This window comes from Salvelinus alpinus, chromosome 15 (genome assembly GCF_045679555.1).
Source record: "Salvelinus alpinus chromosome 15, SLU_Salpinus.1, whole genome shotgun sequence".
NCBI lineage: Eukaryota > Metazoa > Chordata > Actinopteri > Salmoniformes > Salmonidae > Salvelinus > Salvelinus alpinus.
The window spans coordinates 45,440,873-45,451,259 of NC_092100.1; the positions used below are offsets into that span (position 1 = coordinate 45,440,873).

General features: G+C 45.0%; 1 protein-coding gene across 2 annotated transcripts in view; it reads left to right on the plus strand.

Moving 5' to 3' along the window:
- The window catches only part of LOC139540152 (zinc finger protein 469-like), a 139,454-nt gene that overhangs the window by 115,170 nt on the left and 13,897 nt on the right, over window positions 1-10,387 (plus strand). The window lies entirely within an intron of this gene.

The following is a 10,387-nucleotide window of genomic DNA, read 5'->3' on the forward strand; positions in this document are numbered from 1 at the left end:
AGGGCCCTTTAAGCTCTTACAAAACTCCCTGTACATTCCCTCCCTACTGGAATCCAAGGTCACCTCACTATGGTGTAACCGTTTCCAACCTGTCCCATCCCAACCTTCCACACCGGCGGATATTTTCCAGAGACTGGGAATACCGGAGGCATGGATCCAATCAGAGTGCCTCACAAAAGTCCCAGGCATGGGTGCTGCTACATCATTCTATCGTCCTCCCTAAGTGTCCGTGCCTCTGAGCTACTGCATACGAGTGCCACAAATCAAGACTTGATTACAAATTCCACCCGAACAGGATAAGACTTGATTATAGGACGTAAAAGCACAAAGACCCAAATCACTTACTCAATACATTTGAATGTATAGTCATTAGAGACTATATACTGCAGGAACGTGAAACCTATACGTGGCCTATTTATCATCTTTAGAAGTACCTATTCTAATAATGTGTCACTAAGGTAGGGGTCAGGAGGGCTCTGTCTACCCCGGGCGCTAACACTCTGATTTGTAGGTCGGCGGGTCGGGTCTCTGCTCCAGCAGGCCCTACCTCCTAGCTCCTAGCTCTGTCAATGGCCTCACTGGCCTTTCCCTCTGGCCCAAGGTGTCTGTGGGAATGGGCCCCACTGTGGAGCTCCGCACTGGCGACCTCCTGCAGCCCACTGGGCTTCCTCTGGGTTAGAGGATATGTAAATGTTAATGGAGCAGAGCACGAGTCCTTGTGTCAATAAGGTCACTTCCTTTGTAACACAGTCACAAATTAGTCTATGATCAATGGGAGACTGTTCACCCAACCCACCCAGTAGCCATCTCTCTACAATGGGTCAACTAACTAGGCTAGCAGAAGCAGGGATGTTGACATACAACTAAAGGCTGGACTAGTGTGTAGAGTAAGTGGAGGAAAGCAGTATGCGCATGTGTGTGCGCACGTGCATGCAAGTGTGTGCGCATGTTTGTGTGTGTGAGAGAGAGAGAAAGGGAGAGAGAGAGAATTTTAAAATAACATATGTCACATCTTCCCGAGAGAAAAATGCACTTTGTCCAGACTTTGTTTTCCTCAGGATTCCTCAGGGGGAAACACTTTCAATCAAACTTACTTGAAATGGCTAGGTGTTGCTTCAAACAAGACTTTCTGCTTCTCGTTACAGTCATAAGGTTGTATTGCATCGTACGGCTCCCATTAGAAGTGTTCAGTGTAAATACTTTTTCAGTGTAAATGCTATTTTATGATTTCCTAACAAACACTGAGGAGTCAGGATACGGTTCTCCTGTTTACGTGTGTATGTGGTGTGTCCATATATAGACCTAGACTTAGACGCAATATTATTCCAATCAATTGAGGGCAACTAAATGAAGTGTACTTTGAGAAGTCCACTTAACCATTGCTTTATTAAAGAAGGGTCAGGCGATATATAACGGTCTCTTGTGATGTGTGGTCAGGTGTACGGCCAGGTCAGGAAAATGTTGATGGAGTGTGTCCTTACCTTCCAAATATCTTCCACTTGAAGTAAGTCTGAGCTTCAATATAAACCGTCAGTTTATTCAGTTATATTTAGCCGTAGACGATTGTAGACATTGACATAAACACACTCGTGGTTAGACACACACAAACACACACATACACACACGCATAGACATAGTTGATGGACTGAGGTCTTTATGGCTAGGGTTACAGATGACTATCGTTAATAAATCCACTTCTCTCTCTCTTTCTCTCTCTCTTTCTGTCTGCTCAGCAAAGCTTATTTTACAGCTAATTAAACGTTGCTCCATTTGAGCAGCAACCAAATCCTCTGACCTACCTAGAAGTATGGACTAGCAAGTATTGATAAGCTGAAATTAGGAATGTTGGAGGGTGACCATTCATTTGGAAGGGATCTCTGAAATAGGACTTTGTTCATTAAGGGTTAGGTTGTCACGGCTATGGACCGGAGTCAGTAACCGTTGTCTACCTTGCCCTTAGTAATATCTTGTGTCTGCAGTCATCCAAGGTTTATATCGCACGCTTTTCCAATCCGTTTCTCTCTCCTACCAACCGCCACACATGACAGATATTCCACTGCCTTGAAGAAATGAGGGAAATTGTGTCAAAACGATGGAGGGGGGGAAATTATTTAAACTCACCGAAACAAAGATTCTATAATGTTTGTGGAATTTTGTGTTTAGCAATATAGAAACAGACAAAGTAAAAAAAATCCAGCGGTTAGAAAAAACAACACACTCACAGACATACACGCACACACCCTTCCGTCTTACCATCACCCCCCTTTGCAGCTAACCACGTTTGGGGTTTTGGTGGAGGGAATGGTGGGATGGGGGAGAGACTAGAGAAAAACAAGCCTCCAAAGTTGCTCCCTGTTTCATTTGAATCAGCCTTGCCTTGGTTTCTATGGCATCCTGAAAACGGACAAAAATGTCACCCATAACGAGGCAGAGCGACAAATTAAACACTGTATTGAAACATTTTTTAACTTTAATAAATAAGCAACAGCCGTGTTGACACGTCTAACATCCAAACCACTCACTAACAAAACAAACATGTCAAAGCTAGCCAGCTACATTGGTGTGTGTATAACTAATATGTGTCAGTATTAGAGCTTTTTCTCGCCTTGTCTAATCAGTGTTGCCTGGGCTGTCCTCACAACCCCAACTATACTGACATTTCTCTTTTCCCCACCCTTCGGTCCACACAATCCTCAAAATTATGACATATTATATATATATATGTCTTCTTCCCCAGTACTGCCTTCAAAGCAACACAAGCATGAAGGAGACCTTTAAGGCAAATTGCTTGGATAATGGATGTTTCCAAAAATATAGGAGAGTAGGCAGGCCCCCTGACCGAGGGTTTGGCCCAGCGCCTAGTCAGTTAGTGGCCTTGGGCCAGCTGTTCTCGTTAGCTGCTGAGCATTCCGTTCCCCGAGCCTAAGCCTGGCTGGGCTCGTCACACTGCCACTGGGAGAGGAGTGAGGAGAGCAGTCAGCCTGCCTTCTCTGCTGCTACCTGATCCCTCGCTCCGCATCCCTCAGCTCATAGCACCCAGCTAGCGCCCAGACACACACACACAAACTCCTTCTCTACCTCCTTTGCGACTTTGTTACTCTTTAAGATTCACTCTCCTTCTCATTCTTCTCTTCTTGTCTCATCTCCTCTCCTCATTCATCCCCTCCTTTTGTCCTCTTCACTCTTTCTTCTCTTTTCTTTGTCTTCCTTCTTGTCCCTTTACTTCTCTCCTCGTTTCTTCTTCTCTCCTCTCTTTTTCTCTCCACGCTCCTCTGACTCAGGTCTTGGAGGCTACTGTGAGGTGATATTTCACTACAGGCAGCGTCTGGAAAAAGGGACATTTTGGGAAAATGCTACCTAATTCTGCTTATTGATTTACATTGTCATAAAGGGAGCCTTTGTGTGTAGAAGTGGACTGCTCTTCTGGCGGCTGACCTTCCCTTGGCTCCGGCACTACTCACTGTCTCTGGGGGTCACTGGTTGTAGTATTGTATGTGCTAAGTCTACTGTTTGCATGTGCGTGTGTGTGTGTGTTTGTGAGTGTGTGTGTGTGTGTGTGTGTGTGTGCGTGCGTGTGTGCGTGTGTGCGTGCGTGCGCGTGTTTGTGTGTGGCTTGCATAATGGCCTGGTATACCACTCACCAAAGGCATAAAGTCCTATAGACGTCTCTAGGAAAATAGCATTTATCTCAGGTAGTCTCTTCCCATAGCTTGTGGCAGACGATAGTAATCACAGATGACATTGGACCGAATAAAATTGTCATTATAGAATGAATCTGAAATTGAATAGGGTTTAAATTAATCTATCATCTCTAGTATGATGCATTTAAAAAAAAAAGGTGGCAAATTTACTGTGGTGATACAATTTTATGAATAGAGCCTGTCTGTGCAAGAGCCCAATTTTACTGTACATTTCTATACATTACTCAGCGTTATGAACTCTTAGCTGAATGCTCATAGACAGACTTTACTGGGAAAGAAGCGTTCGGTGCACAGCGTTCACGGGGTTGAGGGCTCTTGGAAAATAGAAAATGCTAAAGCAATTATGGGCTGAAGCCATTGATGTGATGGATGGAGAAAAGTGCTAGCAGCGTATTTCACTTCATCCTGCACCAGAACGACAAGGGAAAGACTTTCAGGAAATGTTGTTTGCACTCGGCTGGAGTTATAACTTTTCCCCCACTCTGCTGTGAGAGGAAAACAGTATAGGCTGTAATAATATATACCATTTAGCAGATGCTTTTATCCAAAGCTTCTAACAGTCATGCCTGCATACATTTTTAAGTATGGGTGGTCCCAGGAATCAAACCCACTATACTGGTTTTGCGAGCTCCATGCTCTAGCTACTGAGCTAAAGAGTATCACTGTCTACCTAGTCTTGAGTCATACCCACATTAAATACCCTTGCTCACGTAAATACTGACACTATCTTACTCTCTCTGTAGATTCCTCTGTCTCTCTCTCTCACACACACACACAGAAGTACACTCTATAGTTACGACTGAATGACACACATACACAGATAGTCATGCATAAAAAAATATGCTAACAATGGGTTTTGAACGCACACACCAAACCTCATCTGAACTCCCACGCTCAGCACTACAGTGTCTGGGTGGTGTTATGAAACGGTGCTTCCATATGGGGAGCTACTGCTGCTGCTGATGCTGATGGTGGTGAGGCTTAATGATTTGACACCAGGCCTGCAGAACACACGCACACACTGCCTTAATTGACTTGTAAAACCCACTAAAATGCATTTTTATGGGACCAGTCACACGGGATTTGATATTTGCCCGGCTAACAATTCTGTCATAGCCACACTGCCTTTATTCCCAATTCAAGACCACTTTATACTTATATCGGATTTAAAAAAGAAAAGCGTATCAAAGATGCCCATCACATTGGCAGATTGATATGTGTAAACCTGGTGTGTGAAGTCATTCTGAGCCTGAAAGGAGACTGACTGACTGTGGACTGTGGAGGGAGTATGGCTGGTGTACTGGTCAGGCCCTACCCTGGAAGTCAACCAGGCAGTTGTAAAGATATAAATGAGTCCGTCCTCTTTGTGAACTGACAGCTTGGACGTGGGTGCTACTTCTGTGAGGCCCCTGCGATCCCCGCCACTGCTCTCTTTGTTGTCGGAGTCCCGTGTTGTCCGCACCCTCTTACCCCCACTGTGAAAACCCAGGGGCAAACACCAGACGAGGACATAATGTATGGGCTTGGCTGTTGACCGTCCAGACCCTCAGGGGGCAGATCAAGCACTGTGAGGCCAATTGGGGGGAGTTTTCAATTGGGCCAATTTGCACCCATCTGGCCGACCGCTGGCGGAGAACACGGCAGACACAGTAGACACTCCGGCTTTCAGAGCCCTGTCGAGCTAAAGAGGGGATGTGACTTTTCACAGCCAGGCCCCAACCCAGCCAGGACCACAGACCCCCAGCCTTCCCTCCCAACCTGCTAAATACCACTCAGAGGTTGGCTGGAGGCTGGACCAGGCTGGACGATAGGGAAACACACATAACAGTGACCTAACAGTAACACTCAGGGCCTGGCTACATAGAGGGGCTTCCACATTTAGTGGGGCCTTAACTCACCACTGCATTTGTCATACAGATAGAGGAATTTAGAGCAGGGTTAGGGGTCATATCCATTCCAGTACAGTCAATACAGGAAGGGAAATTATATTTCCATGAAACTGAAAATAAATGGAACTGAAAATAAATGGAAATCCAATGAATCTCCTCTATTGAATGGAAATGCAACCCTGGTGCGCACCTCTGGTCCTTGTTGTGGGTCTGTACCCTCCAGATTCACCTGGTCTCTCACCTGGTGTCGTTCCTCCTCTCTGTAGCAGAGACAGGGCCATGACCCCAGGCTGAATAACAGTCACCTATGGGACTTACAGTCCTGCTCCCACTGTAAAGCTGTCAACACACCACACAGTTTCTCCTAGTGACGCCACCAAGGGCATAAGCCAACTAGACATTATCCCTTGTGCTTTTCAAAAGTACTGAGACATAACTGCATTTCATCACAGCTATATTTCATCATGATCTTATTTTATTTCTTATCGATGTGCCCTTGTGCAAGGCACTTTAACCCTAATTTGCTTCAGGGGGTGACCCTGTAAAAAAACACATTTCATTGCACCTATCCAGTGTGAAAATAAAAAAATGTTGGTGCCTGCAGAGCTCATGGGGGCATCACTGTCAGGCATATCAGCACTAATGGTATGAGAGATGGCCTTTCTGAGATGATCTGATAGGATCTGAAGGGAAGGAATGTGGGTGTGTCTCCTGGCAGAAGTAAAGACTCATTTGTACACGTTACATACATATAGGCTTTAGGCTGTTTCCAATTCACACGCGAGCCAATTGTGTTACTCTATTCTTTCCCATACTGAACATATTTGAGTCTATTTGTAACTGTTGCATACTGTATGTACTGGCACAGGGAAAGGGATATTCATTACCCAACAAATTCAGTGGAATTGCACAGAAGAATTCAGAAGAATTTTCGAGGCACTTTGGAGTAATATTGTATAATCGGGCATCAGGTTAGTCTCCTCGTGCCCTGTTGTCCGTTTCAGCTTAGCACATTTCTGTGAGATCCATTTACATTTAGATTGTAATAATTTAGCAGACACTCTTATCCAGAGTGCATTCATCTTAATTAAGATAGGTCAGACAATCACATGTCAAAGTCGTAGCAGGTAAATTTTTTCTCAAATAAGTTATCAGCAAAGTCAGTGCTAGTAGGAAAAGACAAGTGCAAGGTTGTTTTTTGGGGGGGAGGGATAAGACTGAGACGGCTTAATTAAAACACTTGTTGAAGAGGTAGGTGGCAGGTAGCCTAGTGTTGGGCAAGTAACCGAAACGTTGCTGGTTCGAAACCCCAAGCTGGCACGGTGGAAAAAACCTGCCATTCTTCCCTTGAGCGAGGCAGTTAACCTACAACAAAAACTGCTCCGTGGACATCGATTAAGGCAGCCCCCCGTACCTCTCTGATTCAGAGGGGTTGGGTTAAATGCGGAAGACACATTTCAGTTGAATGCATTCAGTTGTGCAACTGACTACAGTAGGTGTCTCATTCTCAGTTGTTTTTGGAAGATGGACAGAGACTCTGCTGTCCTAGCATCATTGGACGCTGGTTACACCATTAGGGTGCCAGGACAGAGAAGAGCTTTGACTGTGCTGATCGGGAACTGCCCTCCCGTACGGGTGGGACGGCCAAGAGACCAGAGGTGGCAGAATGGAGTGCTCGGGTTGGGATGTGGGGTTTGATCAACTGCCCCTCCCTGAATGTAGGGAGGGGCAGTTGCCCTTGCTGCTCCATAGGCAAGAGCCATGGTCTTGTAGTGGATGTGAGCTTCGACTAGCATTGAGTGTACGAAAGAGCGGGGTGACATCGGAGATTGGGAAGGTTGAACACCAGGCGGGCTGCAGTGTTCTGGATAAGTTGCAGGGGTTTGATGGCACAAGCGAGGAGCCCAGCCAAGAGAGAGTTGCAGTAGTCCAGACAGGATATGACGAGTGCCTGGATTAGGACCTGCACCGCTTCCTGTGTGAGGAAAGGTCGTACTCTAAGATGTTGTGGAGCATTAACCTTCAGGAGTGAGTCATTGTTTTGATGTTTGGGGCAGGGTGTTGTCCAGGGTCATGCCAAAGTTCTTTGCACTCTGGGAGGGGGACACCATGGAGTAGTCAACCGTGATGGAGAGTTTTAGGAGCGGGCAGGCCTTCACCAGGAGGAAGAGCAGCTCCGTCTTGTCGAGGTTGAGCTTGAGGTGGTGGGCCGACATCAGAAGCTGTTGTATTTGTGCATTAAACAAAAGGAGAGGAGATATATCCTGACTGTTTAAAGTGCGAATAGGCTATTTAAACAAGATACCTTTTGTTTTTATCTTTGGATTTGGATAGCAGATTATTTATATGCTATATACAGGCGTCAAATAGACAAAACACAAACAAAATTGTGAAACCACTCAAAAGTGCAATAAAATAATGAATAAAAAGGAAAGTTGGATAGAACTTAGGTGCTGTTGTAATGAGATAAAACATATTACAGAGGAATTCCTCTCACTAGAGGTACAGCCTTCACTGGAAGAGCCATACTGCTACTGAAAGTGGTCTTTCCCTGTCCCTGCTCCTACTCTCTCCTTCTGTGTACGGCCACCACGCCCATCCCCAGCCATTGTCAGAGCTTTGTAATTACAGGGCAGGGCTGTGCAGTTAAAAATACAGGGACAGAGCCATCCGTGTCACAGGTCCATGTAGGTCAATAGGCCTGCTGGTTAGAGGGCAGGGAAAGCCAGGCATCCCTAATTGTGGGTTGCACTGTACTGTGTGTGCATGTGTGTTTGTTTTTGTTGGTGTGCGTATGTGTATATGAGACAGAGAGATAGGGTAATTAAATCAAGTCCTATATCAATTCAGTGAAATTACTGAATTGTCTTACACACACACACACACACACACACACAAACACAAACACCCTCAAGCACATGCACACATGTACACACTCACACACACGTGTAGACACACACGCACACACACACACACACACACACACACACACACACACACACACACACACACACACACACACACACACACACACACACACACACACACACACACACACACACACACACACACACACACACACACACACACACACACACACACACACACACACACACACACACACACACACACACACACACACACACACACAGAGAGAGGAAAGGAACTAAAGCAGGTGTAGGTGTTAATGTGGCCCCGGGCAGCTCCATAACAACATTATGTCTGAAGGCGAGGTCAAGCTTTTGCAAAACGCATCATATGATGACGTGGTTGGTGACACTTTGCTTCTTAATAGTCCAATGTCTTGAAAACTTGACTGCTAACATGCCCAAAAAATTGGGACTGTATCAACAGTAGAATAATTAAAGAAATATCAAAAGATAGTTTTTGAGTGGATTTTACAGTTTACATGATCTTATTAAACTTTCTTTAGCCTCCCTTTAACCAATCATGTGCAACTATTAATGTTACCTACTGGCTATTACAGCTGCTCTTACTTACTTATTTAGTGAAAGGGAAAGAAAGAATCTGTTAATGGCCAAAAATGTTTTATTGCCAGGCAAAATAACAGTTGGACTGTTCATCAAGAAGACCAGTGAACTACAGTATTTGAATGGGTAAATACCCACATTCATTGCCTTTTTCGTTGGTGTGTGATTATTTTCTCTCCCTGTCCCCAAATGATCCCTAAGTACAGAAAGTGCACGCGGTCAGTCACCATGGGTAGGTGTTTGACTTTTGCCAGCTGTCTATGGTACTCCGCTGGGGAGCAGGAGTCACAGACTTCCCCTAGGACGGGGTGGGGCACCCCTTCACAGTACACAAATGCAGCATTTTACTTACTCTCTCACTGAAATGTTGGTTTAGGTAGGGGGGAAGGAGGGGGAGGATGAGATGTGGGGGGCTTCTTGGCTAACAGGCCCAGAAATGACATTCTGCTGCTAACTTTGAGCTGCTTCTGGTCTAACCTCAAACGAAGGACTGGAGGGCCAAAGTAAACCAGGATATAAGCAGTGTCTGGGATGCCTGAGGGAAAGGCAACAAACGTCCCCTGCCCTCCTCACTGTCTAAAGGCCTGCTGACTAATCCCGATATTGCTCCATGAGCTAAACCTGCGTCCCTCCTCAACCCGGCCAAACAGTCTAGCATTGTGTCGCTGTTCTTTTGGGCTTTTACATGATTCACTCATTGGCAATGTGTGTCCAGCGTTGAATCCTCTTCTTTCTCCGAACCCACAGTGTTCCTCAGAACAAGAGCACAATGTTACAGTAACATGGCCAGATGCATTTCGGCTCTTGCGATATGTTTTGTGTGTGACATACCTTTTGTGATAGTATTCCAGTCAGATCCACTCAGTAGACACTATCTTATGGTATGCACAGAGGCAAGCCTTGTCGATAAAAGTATATTGATCTATTTCATAGCTATATGAGTTTTATATCTATTGACCATGACAGTGCACTGAGTGATTAGTTGAATTGCTGTTGTGGTTTTCAGATGTATCTGGACAACTTAAAAAGGCTTTATAATGTGCCTGTATACTGTACAATGTGTCTTTGTGCCTTGTGTGGCAGTACTGAGGCAAAACTGTGGCAATACTGCTCTCTCCTGGCAACAGCTGGAAAAGAGGTTTAGTAAAGCTAATATCCCTGCTGACTTATGTACCTGTATTGTTCTACAAATAGTTATGCAACTATACACATGAATAAATGAATGAATGAATGAATGAATGAATGAATGAATGAATGAATGAATGAATGAATGAATGCTGGTCAATGATTGATTATTATTATTTTA